Below are 14,608 nucleotides of genomic sequence, written 5' to 3' on the forward strand. Positions count from 1 at the left end.
GGTTACCAGGCTGCGGGAGGGTGGGGAGAAACCCTGTCCTCCACTTCCCTCCCAGTGGTGCCCCAGTGGGCTTGGTCAGAACCTTCCAGCCCTGGGTGAGGCAGGGAGCGAGGGCCCAGCTGGGCACACAGGCTTCGTGTGTGTTTTGGGGGGAGCTGTGGTAATCATGGTAGCTGGAGCAGCTCAGGGCTCCCGAGGGAACCACGGGCACGGGACAGGGCTGGGGGCCTTGAGGGGCCTGGTCAGCTTCTTTCCCCCCATTCTGGATGCATGACCCAGCTTAGCCCCACAGATGAGCCTCATCTGTCCCTCTGCTCTTGCCAAGGACATGGGATGCCTGGAATAGGGATTGCAAATTCCAACAAAACATCGTCCCCTTTCTGCATCGACACAGGTGCTCTGACTCCCAGAAGCAGGGGACGCCTCCCCGTTTACACCCTCCTGTGTCCTGGTCAGGATACATCTTTCTTCTAAAGATGAGCAGCCCCTAAGATCTTTCCTCACTTAGCCCGGCATCCCTCTCCTGAGTTCCCCCCGACACCCCAGGCCATCTCTCACCTTCTGGCACAGCCCTTCCTGCCCAGAAGACCGCCCTGTCCTTTCTCCCTCTGTCACCCAACACAGAGCCACACCGGCTCCAGCCCCGCTTCCTTCCTTCCTGACCACGTGGGATGCACACTGCCCCGTCCTGCCTGCTGGGCCTGCAGACACTTGCGTTGTGGCCCGAGTGGCGCCTCCATGGGCTGGAGCCCGTGTCTGCTCCCCCACCGACTGTGGGCCCTGAGGGCAGCGGCCTCGTCTACCCCCCGGCTTCTCGGGTCAGTGAAGGAAGGGGTGACGTGCAGCATGGCCGCAGCTGCACAAAGCCAGAGCAGGAGCAGGGTCGCTCCTACAATCAACCACCGTCCCTCGAGTTGCGACATCGGGCCCAGGGTGGCCAATGAGTCTCATCTGAACAGGCTCTTTATTTAGGACGTGGGTCCACATTTACCCATAGGAGCTGTCCCACGAGCCGTCAGAGGCCTTTCCCAAACCCATCCTTCGGGATGAAGAGGGAGTGTGGTAGCATCCCCAGTAGCATCCCTGGAGCCTCTGATGTGTCCTGGGCAGGACATGGGCGGGTACAAGCAAGGAGGTGTCCCCAGCGCCTGTGCCCCTACAGAAAGGGAGCAATGTTTTTGTTTGGGATTTGCAATCCCTATTCCGGGCATCGCATGATCTTGGCAAGAGCAAAGGGACAGAGATGGCTCCGGGCAGCCTAAGCTGGGTGACAAAAATCCTTCTCCTCAGTGAGAGTCAAAGGCAACGCTCCCCGAGGGGTGAGGGAGCCACTGAGCAGAGGTGGGGGCTCATGAGAGGGGGAGGGGAGATGCCACAGGTTCAGTCCCAAGTGACAGGCTGGCTCCTGGGAGGGATGCCCACTTCTGTTACACGGGGCAGGTGCTCAGAGAGTCAGCATCCTGACCAAACCTCATTCCAGGAGCACTGGGGCACCACTAAAACCAGCATCTCCCCACCCCCGGCGGGATTAAAGCTGGATTCGGGATTCGAAGCTGACAAAAGCGTAGCAGGTCGCCCAGTAGAACAAGGGCTTCCTACGTTCCAGTGTTGAAGAAGCCCCAGGAAGGCTTGCTCAGCAGAGCTTCCAATGATCAAGGCGTGTTTCCCTGGGTGCTGCTTTACGAAGTGGAAATGGGAAAGTTTATGACAAACTGGGGAGTGTTTCTCAAAGTGTGGACTTGGAACCCCGGGCCAGTGGCTGCTGAGCTGCACCAGGACCCACAGGGGTTGTTTTCAGGCACTGCCCCCTGTGACCCCGATGTGTGCCCCAGGGCTCAGGACTCCCTGGCACCACCGGGGCCACCGCAACCTCCGCATTCTTATCCTCTGCAGTTGCATCATATGCAGAGCCATCCATGAAGCTGGAAGGATGAGTCCCGCAGTTCACAGGTGACCCCAGAAATGTCCCCATTAGGGCAGGACACAGAATCACGCACCATGGAGATTGAGGATGCGCGGTTAAGCAGAAAAGTGACTTTTCTTCCCACCGGCCTGCTAACCCCATGAGCGCGCCCCCTCTCGCCTCCCTTACTTCTTTCACTGTCACATTTCTCAAGAGACATTTAGGCAGCAGAATGCAAAGGTCAGGAGGGCGGGCGTTGGCACCCAACAGCCGGGGTTCAGATCTTGACTCCTTGTTAGTGCTCTGTGACCTGAGGATAGTCACCTTGGCTTTCAGTGCCTGTTTCTGCACCAGTAAAATGCGGACAATGGCAGCTCCTTGAATTGAAGGAGTGGACACAGAACAGGGCAAAGATGCGGCACATGCACCTGTTATGGGGGGACAGCTCTGTTGCCTCCCCTCTTGGCAGAGACTGTGGCCCCAGCAGCGTGGGGCCCGCCTGATGCAGCGGACACCTGCCCCCACCTTCTACCTCCTGCAGCGGACACGTGCCCCCATCTTCTGTCTCCCTCTCTGACTGGGCTCCAGGATAACCCAGGGTTTCCTCCTGTCTTGATCTTCCCCTTCCCTCTCAAACCCTGCACTCACGGCCACTCCCTGGGCTCCGTCTTCTGCCCCCTTTACTCTTGGCCTCACCTCCTGGGTGACCTTGTCTACTGCTGAAGCTGTGACTGGTGGGGGGTTGGCAATCACCTCTGGTTTGAGCCCCATTTGAACCCATGGCTGTCCCTCTCGATGCCCACAGCCATGACTGGCCGAGGCAAAGACCTTGGACCCAACGAGGCAGGGTCAGCAGGATGTAGCCCGAGCAGACCCAGCGATGAAAAGGGGACCCGGGGCTCCCCTTACTGCCCGCATCCCATTGCCACCCGGCTCCACAGCAGCTCTGCTGTGATGCTCTCCTGCCTACTCATTCTATTCATCTGCTTGAGACATATTTACGGGGTCCCACTCTGTGCGCCATGCTGGGCCTACAGCAGCACACAACACAGATAACAGTCTCTCTTTAGGATGACACGCGATCTCCCCTGCCATCACACATGGTCCTCACCCCACACTGCAGACACATCTGCCTCCTTCATCCCGGTGTGGACATGTCACTGCTGGCTCCAAAACCCCCAGGGGTCTGACGGCTGGTCTCCCAGATCCCAGTTCCTGCTCCCCCTCGACGACTCCCATATTCATGTCCCACCTGTGCTCCCCCTGGGCCTCGGCCACTGTCCAACCCCCTGATCCTCCCTCCGGGGCCTGGCCCATGCAGGGCTCTCTCCAGGCCAGTCCTTTCCCAGTTTTTCTATCACAACCCTGCCTTCTTTCAGGGTCTGGGTCAAATATCAACCCCACCTGCCCCGCATCTCTCTTCTATCAGCAGAAGCTTCTCTGATGGTTCCTGGTCTGTGGTTAGGTTAGGTGGGTCTTGCTCACCCTTGGCCTTTCAAATGTCTGCTGCAGAGGGTTTTCCCAGTCGGCGGTATTTATAGGTTTAAATACCTTGTGGTTTAAATACCTTTATAGGTTTAAATTCCTTGTGCTAGTTATTTCTGAGTCTCCTCCATCCAGAAGGGGCAGGTAGGACACTGTTTCCACAGAGACCCTGCCACCACAGAGCGCTCGGGAAGGCAAGGTTCCCAGGCAGATTTCTAGCTCCTTCTGCCCTGGGCTGTATTTGACAGCTTGTGGACATCAGGTTGCAGTTCACTCTGAGAGATCGTAAAGCTGCTGAAGGATGGAAAATGAAAACATGCTGTGCTGCAGAGGGTGGGCGTGCCTGGGGTGGGGCTCTGCAGCCCCCACGGGCTACTGTACAGGGGGGTAGGCGGGCAGACGGATGCCCCGCAGGCTTGCGCACCCGGCCCTCCAGGAGGCCTGGGGTTGGGAGGACAGGGCAAGCCGTGTCCCTCCACTCACTGGGAGGCCATGATCTGCAGAGACAGCAACAGGCTCCCCACCTCCTTCCTCCACGAAAGCCACCAGCTGGGTTCTCCCAGGCTGTTCCCCGGGAGCACCCAGCCCCTCTGAGGAGCCCCACGTGGGCTCATGAAATGACTCAGAAGGGGACCTGAGTCACTTTGCTTGAGCTTTCCCGGGAGCCACCTGGGCTCCAGGCAGAGTAAAGGTTTGTGCTCAGTCTATGACTGGACACAGAGGCTGGGAAGCTGATGGAGAGCCCGCCCTGGGCCAGGGACTGTCCGTATGCCTCTACTTGCCTCATTTTACCAACGCCGAAAAAGGGAGACACAAGTACAGGGCCAAGCGGCTGGGAGAGTAAGAACCGGACATTCAGAGAGCTAGTTCTCCACTGGGGGCCATGGGCCAAGACCCCAGACAGAGGGCCCTGCGGACAAGACCCAGTGTCTGCGGGACCCAAGATGTCGCTCGCTTACTGGGGAAACTAGCCCGACGACGAACGGTTTGCTGGTTTGTTTTGAACCCAGTGCAGGGATCTGAGAAGGAGAAACATACACTTGGCTTTCAACCGTTGAGTTGGATGATGAATCTCAGCCACTCAGCAGCTGGGGCTCAAGTTCAAGATCACGTTAGGTGGGGAAAACCCCCTAAGAGGGCTCAAGACCCTGGTGGGGAAAAGTTCCCTACCGGGCCTGCAGCACAGGTGTGAAGCTGAGGGAGGCATCCCCAGCCCATCTCCGCTTTTCCGCCTTTCCCAGTCCTATTGAATCTGGACCCTGTGTGGCATTAAGACAGTCAGTTCTGCATGAGCCTGTGTGCTGTGGCTAGAGGGAAGAGAGGTTGACTGCAATGAGGAAGTTCAAGGCAGGCAGGTGCCAGGGATGTGGGTGAAATAGGATGAGGGACACATACAAGCCCGTGGACACCGGGTCTCCAGGGCTAACCACCTGGCCACTTGGTGGAGTAGGGGGTGACCTCCTGAGACCCTGTCCTCTGTGCTATGAGTTAGAAAGTGTGCGGGTGCAGGGCACACTTCAGCTCAGGGGGCCGGGCCCAGAGTGCATCCCTCAGTGTAGAGGGAGAGGAAGGCTAGCCCTGTTTTAGCCCCGCGGGATGTGGCAAAGGGTAAGAAGACCCAACAGCTGCTCAAGTCCGCTCGGGCAGGGAGACTCATGTTCTCGCCAAGCCCAGGCCGGATTGAAAGCTTGAAGAGCCCCCTCCCCCCACCCAGTGACCCGATGACCTGTCGGGTCATGTCCCCACCTGCCCCCTTGTGTGTTTTCTCCTGGGGAGGCCCTGTCCCTTTTTCTCCTCTGTGCTGGCTGAGCCAAGGACCACATTTCCTCCGAGTCACCCCAAAGAAAGGGGGGACATGCTGTGGGTGGAGGGCTGAGCATGCTGGGCTTCCCATCATGAGAAAGGCAACTTCCATGTCCCTTGGGAGCTGGGATTGAACCTGACCCTCCTGCACATTGGAGGAGACGCATCTCCGGGGGGTAAGGATTTCCGGCACTTGCTGATGGGCTGGAGGGGGCCAGGCGCAGTGGGAACAGAATCCAGGAGGCCGGGTCCATCTCACCACCGCTCTGTGCCTGTTTCCCATCCAGGCTAGGCAGCCTCCCTCGCAGGGCTGTTCAGGGTTATTTACAAGGACCCGCAGCGAAGCAAGGTCAAGGCACAGAGTCCCTTCTTCCCTTTCATCTCACCCGGCGGCTCGGCCCTTGCCATCTCTTTGATGACATCTTTGGAACCACAGGGCCCTGGCTCTGGGGAGCTGCCAGGCCGGGCAGCATGCTGTCACCGAGAACTCTCTGTGGTCGTAGCATCTCCCACCCCTGACAGCCCCAGTGACTCAGACGCACCCGGGGTGCCGTTTCCTCCACGTGTGTCAGCACCATCTCACAAGTGCGTCCTGAAGGGTGGCTAGAGCTGGTGGTTGGCATGTCCATGGGGGGGGTGCTGGTTTCCTCCAAGGGCAGAACCAAGGAAGTGACCTGGCTCAGACTGGTGGGAGGCACGGGGCCTGACGCGGCTCACCTCTGAGTGACCTTGGAGAAGTCTCTCACTTTGCCAAGGCTTCCGTTGCGTCCTCCAAAGGGGAAGATGCCCAATCCCTTGTAGCTCTAGTGTGCTCGCCTCTAGGAGGCAGGACCCCCTGGCGGCAGAAAGGGGAGAGGAGGGGCCTCTGGCCCTGGACACCTTCAGAGACGGTCCTCCCCGAATGTTGCCTGCACTGCCACTGCTCTGCCTATCATTAAGGGACTCCAGGAAATGGCTCTGGCTCTGGGACCTTGGGTGAAGCGAAGGTCATGGAGAAGTGAAGGTCAAGGACTAGATACACGCTCCTTCTAGCCAGAGTCCTGGGAAGCCACACACGTTCGTTCCCCTGGGTTCCAGCAGTGGAGGAGGCCTTCCTTCGCCACATGCGTGCTGCCCAGTTGCCACGGGCCCATCACCGACAAACAGGAAAGTCGAGAGGAGGCGCCCCTCCCTTACCGGAAACTGTCAAACCAAAACTTGTGCCAGTCACTTCCTCCTGAATCATTTGGGGCTTAGAAGATCATTGAAAAAGGAAAGAAAGCCAGCCCCATGGTGTGAAGCGTCTCAATCGGCCCCACCCCAGAGCTTGCTCACCCCTCCATCCCCCAGAGCCTCGGCCTGTGACCCTCACCAGACGAGCAGTAGTGTCCGTCTTGCCACACCTCCTGTGTGCAACTGCTTTCACGCCCATTCATTCCCGTCCAGGCGCCATGTCCAGACCCAAAAGGGTTGAGCAGGAGACCCAGTTTCACACTGTTCGTGACCCTCCCTCCCCCTGTGCCCTGGTTCAGTCCCCACACTGTGTGTCCACTGGCACAGCACAAAGAGGCACAAGGAACAGGACCTCGGTTTTCTAGGGGAGCCTCCAGCAGGCTGCTTTCGAGGTAGGAATGGGGAAACTAGCCTGAACACCCTCAATGTCATTGAGGCCGGGTGTGGCCTTGGAGAGCGTTCCTGATGGACAGGACCCAGGGAGCCAATGCCCTCTGGGCCCCCTTTGTGATAGCACAGGGGAAGGACCCCAAGAACCACACACAAGCCTGGGGTCTGCAGGTAGATGCAAACGCCAACCAACAATCAGGAGGGCAGGTGCAACTCTCCACACTCAGGTCCCCAAACCCTGCAACGTGGGGCCTGAATGCGGTTTTGTTTGCAGAGCAGGAGCTTGCTCTTGGCATTGGAAGGCGTTTTTTGAGGGGGAGAAGTTGCAGAGAAAGAAGAAATCCTGAAACGACAGGCAGTGGGACAGCTGTGGCCTGAACTTGGTGTCCTTGCTCCTCGGATGTGGAAGTATTAATTTCCATAAATGCTAATAGCCCATTTCCCCAAGAGCTATTACTTATGTCATCTCCCCTTGGATGCATTTCAACACAGGGCAGACAAGTGAAAGAAAAGAAAGGGCAGCCCCCACTGGTGAGTTCCCATTCCCCAACCCTGTCCCCACCAGGCAGCTCAGAACTGTTCCCTAAGGTGGCCCCTCTAACTGCAGGGTCAAGACCCCCCTGCCTACGGCCCCACAACCAGGTCCCTGTCATGCCAGGAGGCAAAGAAAGTTACCAACCCCAAAAATGCTGAATCACAAAGTAAGCTGAGTAGGAAAGTGGGGGTGGGGTGGGAAGGGAGCCGGTGGCTAGGGAGGAAGGCAGGAAAGGGTGCTAAGTGGCTTCTCACCTGGAGCCCCCCCAGGCCGCTCTAGACAAAGCGTAGACCCTAAAGGAGCCCCCAGACAAATGCCAGGAGGAGCAGAGACAGGGTAGGCTGCCTGGGTGGGAGGGTGGGAAGGTGGGCAGGTACAGGACTGCTACTGCAGCAGGAAGCGGTGCAGCAGCTGGGTCTCTGCGTCCTGCGTCCTGCAGGAGCAGGTAGGGGAGGTGGGGAGCGAAGAGAAGCTGAAGAGGGGGCAGGGGTATAAGGACCGGGGTGGGGTGGGGTGTGCAGGCAGCCAGATGAACTGGTGCAGGAGGGGAATGCCAAGGTCCTGGGGAGCAAGGCAAGGTGCAGAGAGGGCGCCCACGGGGAGAGATGTAGCGATTGGGAGCAGAATATGTGGGAAGATGGGGCCAGGGACCTGGAAGGAAAGGCAGGATGAGCCTTCAGGAGCAACAAGGAGAGAGATGGGGAGGACCGGGACCAGGAGAGCTCCGATGGGGCTGCGCTGAAAGGGGGATGGGGGAGGGGGAGGCGAGGCTGCGGGAAAAGGAGGGGGCAGAGACGGGACGAGGGGAAGGATGAAGTTTGGGGCAGGGGTCGGGGATGGGAGCTAAAAGGTCGGGCGGGTTGGCAGATAGGGCAGGCAAGGGAGGACAGGATGGGGGAAGGGAGATGATAGAGAAGGAGGCAAGCCGGCTGGAGAGGAGGTGAGGACGGAGGCGGGCGCGGGGACGCGCTGGGGGAAAGGAGATGGAGAGTCAGCGCGGGCCTCGCGGGTGCCCGCCGCCGCTTACACGGCGCACGGCCGTGTACTGCGCGGACGGCCGGGGTCTCCCCCTGCACTCACCTGGGGGCTCCAGCTCCGGATCCTCTGCCCCGCTCCGGATCTTCCTTCCCGCCCTGTCCCTGCGACTTTAGCGCCCCCGAATCCCACTAGCTCCACCAGGTTCCGCCCGCAGCATCTTCACCTCGTGGGACGCCCGGGGCCACGCCTCTGCCAGCTTCTCATTGGCTGGTCTTCACGCCAGTCACATTCTATTGGCAGATGGATCGCCGACCATGCAAATCAGAACGGGCCCGCCGCCGCGCCTATTGGCTGGCGCTCCCGGAGCGGATCCCCTGGGCTTGGGCTCTGATTGGTCCCACGGTGCTGCTGACGCGAAGGTCGGGGTGCGGGTTCTTTCCCTTCCGAGGCTCCTCGGGCGGGTGGCAGCGGGTCGGGTGCCCCTCGGCCGGTCCTCGGACCGCAAGGCCTGCGGCTCCGGTGGGCACCGGCCGCCCGCCGGGCCTCTGGATCCATCCGAGGGGCACATCCTCGAAAACTTGGGGCTCGACGCCCCGGGGCGGGTGTGGCAGCTGCAGGCCCGTCTCCTAGGTAACACTGCCCGCCGCGGGCGGAACCACGTTGCCTGGCTCCGCGGGGGAGGTTGGACGCGGCCCAGAGGCGCGGGGACCGCCGAGCGGGTCAGGGCCTCGGGCCCGGGGTGGGGGTGCTCCGTGCATCTTTCTCCGGGGCCCGGTACCTGCGGGGCGCGGCGGCCGGGCGGGCGCGGGGCTGTGCCCGCGTCGGTCGCACCTCCTTCCCCCCGCCGTGACACTTGGTGCGGCCGGAGCCGCAGGCTTGGGGCTTCTTGGGGCTCAACCTCAGTACTCTGTCCATAGATCCTGCGCCCCCTTGCAGCCCTCCTGCTTAAGGCGAGAGCGGTGCCGCCGGCCTGGGCTGTGCTGAGACCGCGACGTTGGCCCTCCCCTTTTCCCCGTCGGACCCCTGCCGGGGACCCCTGCTTTGTCTGTCCCCACTGGGTGCCTGTCCCCCGCTGGCCCTGCCGACCCGTCCCAGCGCCGCCGCCCAGTGGAGTTCTGGAGACTCCCTGACCCTCGCAGGAGGCCCTGCCTTGATAACCCTGCCTGCCTGCGGCCTCCCCTGGAGCTGCTCCCACCTTCCCCTCCGCTGTCCAGCCCACCGACCTCCTGACCGCTTCCGAGCACCCCACCTCGGCCCTTCTCGAGACCCCAGTGCTGGGTCTCCTGCTCGCTTCTTCAGACTCAGAGGCACCACCTTTGCATCTCTCTTCCATGCCTGTCTCCCTAGAAGACAGATGCCTTCTCAGTGTTGCACTGTGTCACTTGGGTTGAAGCATACGAAGGAAGTCTGGCCTCCCAAGCTTGTGTAGTTGGAAAAGGTGTCCTTTAGATGATTGTGGATAGTCGCCCCCAGTTCCCGCCCAGGTCTTCATCACAGCTCACTACACCCTCCGGTCCTCTGATTTTCAGAGGTCACAGCCACCTCCTTTGTGTGCTAACTTGCATCCTGTCTTTCTTCCTCTCTCCAGATACATTCCTCGAGGGCAGGACGGTTTCTCCAGGGCCTGGCACGTGGTAGGTACTCAAAGACTATTCCTTGAATGAGGAATTCCAGGCAGTGCTTAAGTAGACCTCTACTTATTCTCAAAAAAGCTCCCCAAAGCTTTCAGGTCTCAGGCATTCCAGATTTTGTTCACTTCTGGGAGGGAAGCTTCCCTGTGACCCGGGTTCCTGCTCCTCCCTTGCCTTGGTGAACCACTGCTTGTGAGACATCAACCCAGCCTAGCACTTCAGCACCCGGATTCCCTCCTCTTCTCTACCCTCCCTCCCCCGCCAAAGAAAGGAGTCTGGATCAGGCTTGTCTTCTGTGTGCTGCTCCCACTTGCCCTCTTGTTTTTAAAATTTTTAAATTTTTATTTTATTATTATTTTTTATACAGCAGGTTCTTATTAGTCTATTACATATATATTAGTGTGTATACATCAATCCCAATCTCCCAATTCATCCCACCATCCCCCCACCCTGCCCCTGCTTTCCCTTCTTGGTGTCCATACGTTTGTTCTCTACATCTGTGTCTCTATTTCTGCCCTGCAAACTGGTTCATCTGTACCATTTTTCTAGGTTCCACATATATGCATTAATGTATGATATTTGTTTTTCTCTTTCTGCCTTACTTCACTCTGTATGACAGTCTCTAGGTCCATCCACGTCTCTACAAGTGACCCAATTTCGTTCCTTTTCATGGCTGAGTAATATTCCATTGTCTATGTGTACCACATCTTCTCTATCATTTCGTCTGTTAATGGGCATTTAGGTTGCTTCCATGACCTGGCTATTGTAAATAGTGCTGCAATGAACACTGGGGTGCATGTGTCTTTTTGAATTATGGTTTTCTCTGGGTATATGCCCAGTAGTGGGATTACTGGGTCATGTGGTAGTTCTATTTTTATTTTTTTAAGGAACCTCCATACTGTTCTCCATAGTGGCTGTTTCAGTTTACATTCCCACCAGCAGTGCAAGAGGGTTGCCTTTTCTTCACACCCTCTCCAGCATTTGTTGTTTGTAGATTTTCTGATGATGCCCATTCTAACTGATGTGAGGTGATACCTCATTGTAGTTTTGATTTGCATTTCTCTAATAATTAGTGATGTTGAGCAGCTTTTCATGTGCCTCTTGGCCATCTGTATGTCTTCTTTGGAAAAATGTCTATTTAGGTCTTCTGCCCATTTTTTGATTGGGTTGTTTGTTTTTTTAATATTGAGCTGCATGAGTTCTTTATCTGTTTTGGAGATTAATTGTTTGTCTGTTGATTTGTTTGCAAATATTTTCTCCCATTCTGAGGGTTGTCTTTTCATCTTGTTTATTGTTTCCTTTGCTGTGCAAAAGCTTTTAAGTTTCATGAGGTCCCATTTGTTTATTTTTGTTTTTATTTCCATTACTCTAGGAGGTGGGTCAAAAAGATCTTGCTGCAATTTATGTCAGAGGGTGTCCTTCCTATGTTTTCCTCTAAGAATTTTATAGTGTCTCGTCTTACATTTAGGTCTTTAATCCATTTTGAGTTTATTTTTGTGTATGGTGTTAGGGAGTGTTCTAATTTCATTCTTTTACATGTAGCTGTCCCGTTTTCCCAGCATCATTTATTGAAGAGACTGTCATTTCTCCATTGTATATCCTTGCCTCTGTTGTCATAGATTAGTTGAGCATAGGTGCGTGAGTTTCTCTCTGGGCTTTCTATCCAGTTCCATTGATCTGTATTTCTGTTTTTGTGCCAGTACCATATTGTCTTCATTACTGTAGCTTTGTAGTATAGTCTGAAGTCAGGGAGTCTGATTCCTCCAGCTCCATGTTTTTTCCCTCAAGATTGTTTTGGCTATTTGGGGTCTTCTGTGTCTCCATACAAATTTTAAGATTTTTTTTCTAGTTCTGTAAAAAATGCCATTGGTAATTTGATAGGGATTGCACTGACTCTGTAGATTGCTTTGGGTAGTATAGTCATTTTCACAGTATTGATTCTTCCAATCCAAGAACATGGTATATCTCTCCATCTGTTTGTGTCATCTTTGATTTCTGTCATCAGTGTTTTATAGTTTTCTGAGTACAGATCTTTTACCTCCTTAGGTAGGTTTATTCCTAGGTATTTTATTCTTTTTGTTGCAATGGTGAATGGGATTGTTTCCTTAATTTCTCTTTCTGATCTTTCTGATTGTTAGTGTAAGGGATTCAAGAGACTTCTGTGCATTAATATTGTATCCTGCAGCTTTACCAAATTCATTGATTGGCTCTAGTAGTTTTCTGGTGGCACCTTTAGGATTATCTGTGTATAGTGTCATGTCATTTGCAAACAGTGACAGTTTTACTTCTTCTTTTCCAATTTGTATTCCTTTCATTTCTTTTTCTTCTCTGATTGCCATGACTAGGGCTTCCAATATTATGTTGAATAATAGTGACGAGAGTGGACATCCTTTTCTTGTTCCTGATCTTAGATAAATGCTTTCAGTTTGTCACCATTGAGAGTGATGTTTGCTATGGGTTTGTCATATATGGCCTTTATTATGTTGAGGTAGTTTCCCTCTATGCCCACTTCCTGGAGAGTTTTTATCATAAATGGGTGTTGAATTTTGTCAAAAGCTTTTTCCGCATCTTTTGAGCTGATCAAATGGTTTTTATTCTTCAATTTGTTAATATGGTGTATCACATTGATTGATTTGCACATATTGAAGAATACTTGCATCCCTGGGATAAATCCCACTTGATCATGGTGTATGATCCTTTTAATGTGCTGTTGGATTCTGTTTGCTAGTATTTTGTTTGGAATTTTTGCATCTATATTCATCAGTGATATTGGTCTGTAATTTTCTTTTTTTGTAGTATCCTTGTCTGTTTTTGGTATCAGGGTGATGGTGGCCTTGTAGAATGAGTTTGGGAGTGTTCCTTCCTCTGCGATTTTTTGGAAGAGTTTGAGAAGGGTAGGTGTTAACTCTTATGTAAATGTTTGATAGAATTCACCTGTGAAGCCATCTGGTCCCGGACTTCTGTTTGTTGGAAGATTTTTAATCACAGTTTCAATTTTATTACTTGTGATTGGTCTGTTCATATTTTCTATTTCTACCTGGTTCAGTCTTGGAAGGTTGTACCTTTCTAAGAATTTGTCAGTTTCTTCCAGGTTGTCCATTTTATTGGCATAGAGTTGCTTGTACTAGTCTCTTATGATGCTCTGTATTTCTTTGGTGTCTGTTGTAACTTCTTTTTCATTTCTAATTTTATTGATTTGAGTCCTCTTCCTCTTTTTCTTGATGAGTCTGGCTAAAGGTTTATCAATTTTGTTTATCTTCTCAAAGAACCAGCTTTTAGTTTTATTGATCTTTGCTATTGTTTTCTTTGTTTCTATTTCATTTATTTCTGCTCTGATCTTTATGATTTCTTTCCTTCTACTAACTTTGGGTTTTGTTTGTTCTTTCTCTAGTTCTTTTAGGTGTAAGGTTAGATTGTTTGAGATTTTTTTCTTGTTTCTTGAGGTAGGATTGTATTGCTATAAGCTTCCCTCTTAGAACTGCTTTTGCTGCATCTCACAGTTGTGTTTTCGTTGTCATTTATCTCCGGGTATTTTTTGATTTTCTCTTTGATTTCTTCAGTGATCTCTTCGTTATTTAGTAGTGTATTGTTTAGCCTCCATGTGTTTGTTACTGTTTTTTTCCTGTAATTGAGTTCTAATCTCATAGTGTTGTGGTTGCAAAAGATGCTTGATACAATTGCAATTTTCTTAAATTATCTGAGGCTTGATTTGTGACCCAAGATGTGATTTATTCTGGAGAATGTTCTGTGTGCACTTGAGAAGAAAGTGTAATCTGCTTTTTTCGGATGGCATGTCCTATAAATATAACTCAAGTCTATTTGGTCTATTGTGTCATTTAAATCTTGTGTTTCCTTATTAATTTTCTGTGTGGATGATCTGTCCATTGGTGTAAGTGAGGTGTTAAAGTCCCCCACTATTATTGTGTTACCATCAACTTCCTCTTTTATAGCTGTTAGCATTTGCCTTATGTATTGAGGTGCTCCTATGTTGGGTGCATATATATTTATAATTGTTATATCTTCTTCTTGTATTGATCCCTTGATCATTACATAGTGTCCTTCCTTGTCTCTTATAACATACTGTATTTTTTTTTTTTTTTTTAACGGTACGCGGGCCTCTCACCGCTGTGGCCTCTCCCGTTGCGGAGCACAGGCTCCGATGCGCAGGCTCAGCGGCCATGGCTCACGGGCCCAGCCACTCCGCGGCACGCGGGATCTTCCCGGACCGTGGCACGAGCCCATGTCCCCTGCATCGGCAGACGGACTCCCAACCACTGCACCACCAGGGAAGCCCAACATACTGTATTTTAAAGTCTATTTTATCTGATATGAATATTGCTACTCCAGCTTTCTTTTGATTTCCATTTGCATGGAATATCTTTATCCATCCCCTCACTTTCAATGTGTATCTGTCCCTAGGTCTGAAGTGTGTCTTTTATAGACAGCATATATACGGGTCTTGTTTTTGTATCCATTCAGTGAGCCTTTGTCTTTTTGTTGGAGCATTTAATCCATTGACATTTAAGGTAATTATCAATATGTATGTTCCTATGACCATTTTCTTAATTGTTTTGGGTTTGTTTTTGTAGGTCCTTTTCTTCTCTTTTGTTTCCCACTTAGAGAAGTTCCTTTAGTATTTGTTGTAGAGGTGGTTTGGTGGTGCTGAATTCT

At 53.0% G+C, this 14,608-nt stretch overlaps 1 protein-coding gene across 2 annotated transcripts in view; it reads right to left on the minus strand.

Annotated features, from left to right (window-relative positions):
* KCNAB2 (potassium voltage-gated channel subfamily A regulatory beta subunit 2) overlaps nucleotides 1-8,529 on the minus strand; it is a 98,554-nt gene extending 90,025 nt beyond the window's left edge. For both annotated transcript variants that reach the window (XM_081225302.1, XM_081225301.1), the window contains exon 1: nucleotides 8,409-8,529. The gene's annotated coding sequence lies outside the window, so the exon portion shown is untranslated. The remainder of the gene's footprint in view (nucleotides 1-8,408) is intronic.
* Nucleotides 8,530-14,608: the final 6,079 nt, after the last annotated feature.

Source organism: Mesoplodon bidens, assembly GCF_964165515.1.
Source record: "Mesoplodon bidens genome assembly, chromosome: 2".
Classification (NCBI taxonomy): Eukaryota; Metazoa; Chordata; class Mammalia; order Artiodactyla; family Ziphiidae; genus Mesoplodon; species Mesoplodon bidens.